Raw genomic sequence first — 4,334 nt, forward strand, 5'->3', positions numbered from 1 at the left:
TCATATCAATTCAATTATGCGACCGAGTATGTTAAAGGTGTATAATATGCAGCCTTTTGTCCAAAATAATAATCAACGTTTTTACTTCAAGAAAGGTAACTAACTTCCAAGGAACAAATTTACTCAAATGTCATATGACCTGTAGTGACTACTAATATGACGAAATAACTAACCTCCAAAGAACAAATTAGCTTTACCCAAATGTCATATGACCTGAAGTGACTAATATGATAAAATAATTGTAAACATTTATTTGTATTACAATTCGGGCAATTCTCCATTTAAGCGATCCTAATTAAATTTGTTTTTGGGATAAATTTAAATATGTAATTCAATTAGCAAATATGGGACATAATAAAACTGCGTTGGTTATAAAGCAATGACACCAATTATATATTTACTCTTTAGAAACACATCAAATACTCAACAAGGGAGTAAAATCATAAACATGGTTACTATTAAGTTACGTATAATGAAATAGTAAAATATGCTTATTTTTAATTACAATTTCATTAGTCAGTTTCATCAATTTATTCAGGTAGTTTTCATTAATTAATTTTCATAGTTAAATACGGGTAATTATTATTAAATAATCAGACATAAACAGCGTTGTAGAGTTGTTTATAACGAAACACTAAAACATTAACTTTTTAATTACATTTTCATTAATCCATTTCATAAATTAATTCAGACAATTTTCATTGAATAAATTCATAAATTAATTCAGGTATTTATTAAATAATCAGATTAAGGTACTTCAAATAATCTCATAAATTAATTCAGACAATTATTATTATTATATAATCAGATTAAGGTACTTATCTCTGTTCGTGGCGCTGGTAGAACTAAAAGTGACTGCTCGCCGACGAGCAGTCCCTTTTATAACCAGTCCAGGTAAACTTGCCAGACCGACCCGGTTTCTTTGTCTACCGACATTATTGCCATAAATTTAAATGTTTGAGAGAAACGTATCTTAAAATGTTACAATTATTAAATATTATAATGGCAAATCCAACACCTGTAAAACCACTCGGCCATCGGATCACGAAAGCAAGGGTCGAAATTTCCAAGTATATGACACAATTACCGAAGGCTTGGCGCCCCCAAGCCAAATAAATATTTAATGTTTATAGTATAATAGTAGTGTTACTACTTAAAAATACAAATTAAAATATTTTCAAATGAGAATAATTTAATTTGTTCTAAGATTTGGACGGTTATGATGATGTGTAGGCACATGTAGGCACTTCAGAACTGGTCATCTGACCGCCTTTGCCTGGCCAGCATGGATGGCTATATAAATATGGGGTATAGCCTCCAAGCAGCGCTCATCATACCCATACGCCTGACACGGCTGATGGTTGTAGCACGTTACACCACGCCTCTTGACAGAGCCAGCAAGCTAGCAGACATAAGCCTTACACCTTACATCCTCCGACCCGTTCGGTTATCGGCCCGATACGCCGATACGGCTGATGGACGTGGCACGCCCGCTAACCTCCCGCCTTCTAACAGCACCTATTGTCCAATATGTACTGTTTAGTAATTATCGTCGCCTGACTACCGCTCGCGCCACCAAGCACTCTAGCAGACATAAGCCTTACATCCTCCGAGCCGTTCGGTTATCGGGCCGATACGATTCGGCCGATACGCCGATACGGCTGATGGATGCGGCACGCCCGCAGATACCATCTGCCTCGTGACTGCACCAATTATTATTCAATATCGTGCTTGATTGTCTTTTATATTGGCTATTTATGAATTGGACGGGTCACTTTACTCTCTATTATGTCTTGCTATTTAATGCATTGCTTGATTTATTTTGGAATTATAGAAAACGTATAAACAAACAACACACAATTGACAACGTTTCAAAATTTTCAATGTCCCTAAATCGAAAACCATTTCGAGATATACGCTTGTAGATCACATAAATATTTTTTTAAATTTTTTTTCCGTATTTTTAGTATAAAATATCATAAAAATAGTTTAAAGGGGAAGTGACGTCAAATAGCTGATTTAGAGCTGCCACTATAAGAAAAAAATCTTCCAGTTGGGATGTCCCTTGAGTTTGACAGTGACACTTATCACAGTTCGTAGCAAAGATATTAAAAATTTCATGGCTTAGTCTATGGTTCGTAGTCATTCACTATGGGTTGACAGTGACACTTGACAGTCAAACATACCGGACTGTTTGAGCTGACTGTTAAAACTTTTTTTTTTTTAAAGATTTTGTCGTTTTCTTAGGTGTATGAAACAACACATGTGACGTCACGAAGCTGCGTCTTGACGTTTGTAACTTACGCTCTTTCTGCTCGAAGTAGTAATAAGAAGGGATTTTCTCATTAAAATAGCAGTTTTTGGAAAAATAAAAAAATACGTGTATCTTTTAGTATTAAGTTCTTTCAAACCAAACAATAAAAAGTAGTGCTCAAAAATATGAAATGTTGTCAATTACTGACCTATATAATTTTTCTTTGAGTTCCGAAAGTTTTTGTAGCATTTTTAGGACATACGATAAAAGACTTATACGAGTAGGTACTACCTATCTAGATACAGGAAAAGAAACTTTGTCTACGCGTAAGATTTTACCGAAATATGACGATAAAAAAGTGAAATGTACAGTCACCCGCATAAATAAGTGATGATATCTGTACCTTGTCGCTTATAATCGTTTGACAATTTCATATGACATTTCAAACAAGACGTTAATGTGACAAGGTATAGAAATCATCACATATTTGTGCCGGTGACTGTACGAGACTATCCCAATAAGTTATTCACGTATTTTAGGACAAGTTGTGAAAGTAACCGCACGTCATCTAATGATTATGAGTAGTACATTATTAACCGCATCATCGAATATAAAATATGTACAAATGCAAAAATATCACACAAATAATTAATCTTGAAGTTTGTCAGAAAGATGCTTAGATAACTATGATTAATGGTTTTCTTTACATAACCTTAAAAACGGAAATACGTTTTTAAGTCTCAGACGAACTTATGTGTTGATATATCATTATTCGTTAGATGTTAAATCCATTCAAATATTAACATCTAAAACTCTTTTTGATCTCATTCATACCTACGATGAAATACAAAAAACTCTCTATAGGTTCTACGGTTCAATATAGCTTGCAAGTACTGTCAACATTCCATTGAAATTAACACCTTTATTCGATTATCTATCGATAGCTCGCGTCGTTTATTGCTCCAATCGGCGCCCATTGTATCGGTGTTCTGATGTATCAATCGAGTGGTGTATCGAGTTATTCAATTAGTAGATATGATTGTCACTTGACCGGGGCACGACCGAGTGGGACCTCTGTAAATGGCACAGATTGCTCGTGGATTGGGTGATTTGTTACCTTATTATTCAACTATTCCGGCTTTTTGGAGTTGGAATCGACTCGAATAGCTTTTTAAGCCAAAGTTCGTCAACTTACGCTAACTTACCAGAGACTTTGCCCAACAGATTACCTACATTTTTGGCACAAATTAAGTACCGCCTGGCAAAAAACAGAGTAGAAATCAAAAAGTGGCAAGTTGGCAACATCGTAATTCGTAATGTCGTCTCGTTTTCTTACCTGTGTAGTTTGAAAGGGTCACACTACGATGTTTCCAGGATGTTCGTAAGTAAACTTCGAAATAGATTGACGAAAGTAAACTTGAAAGAGTATAGCTACAGTTAATCGATATGTAGAGGTATTATTATATTATAAATACAGGCCAGATATCTTTTTATCCGTAAGATTAAAATGTAAAGTTCATTTGGATGTAAGATCGTCCTCTCTTCTCTTAACAGTATTGGTCCATATATCTGGCCCGTCCATAATTCAGGTCACCGTTCAATTCTCGACACCTTATCACTCTTATCACTATTAAGTTATTGCTACAACGAATTCAACAAACAAGTAAACAACACGGACCGAGTGTGTCTGAATATTTCAAGGGTCAACGACCTTAGGCCGACTGGCGATTGTTTTTTGAGGAATAGGTACTGAATATTGAGTGTGGATTGCTCGTTTGTAAAGCACATTTCTGAAACCACATATCAACATTATCAACAAGTGATTCAGTACAATCAAGTCATTAAATGTGTGGTTTCAATATATAATGTATTAGCACATTTTGAAATGTAAAATAAATGTAATAAAATAATACGAAGCTTTAAGGCAGGTTTAATACAATTATTATAAAGAGATGGAGTCGACATGAGACATAACTCCGACGCTTTCTAATTTAATACTATTTCATTTATTACTTAGGTTTACCTAGTGGTTCAAATATAGTAGTGTAAATACAGTAGACTCATATGATTATAAACTCAC

The 4,334-nt window shown here is 34.5% G+C and overlaps 1 protein-coding gene across 2 annotated transcripts in view; it reads right to left on the bottom strand.

Annotated features, from left to right (window-relative positions):
- Window positions 1-4,334, bottom strand: part of LOC125232183 (protein N-terminal asparagine amidohydrolase) — a 179,084-nt gene that overhangs the window by 39,881 nt on the left and 134,869 nt on the right. The window lies entirely within an intron of this gene.

Source organism: Leguminivora glycinivorella, chromosome 12, assembly GCF_023078275.1.
Source record: "Leguminivora glycinivorella isolate SPB_JAAS2020 chromosome 12, LegGlyc_1.1, whole genome shotgun sequence".
Classification (NCBI taxonomy): domain Eukaryota; kingdom Metazoa; phylum Arthropoda; class Insecta; order Lepidoptera; family Tortricidae; genus Leguminivora; species Leguminivora glycinivorella.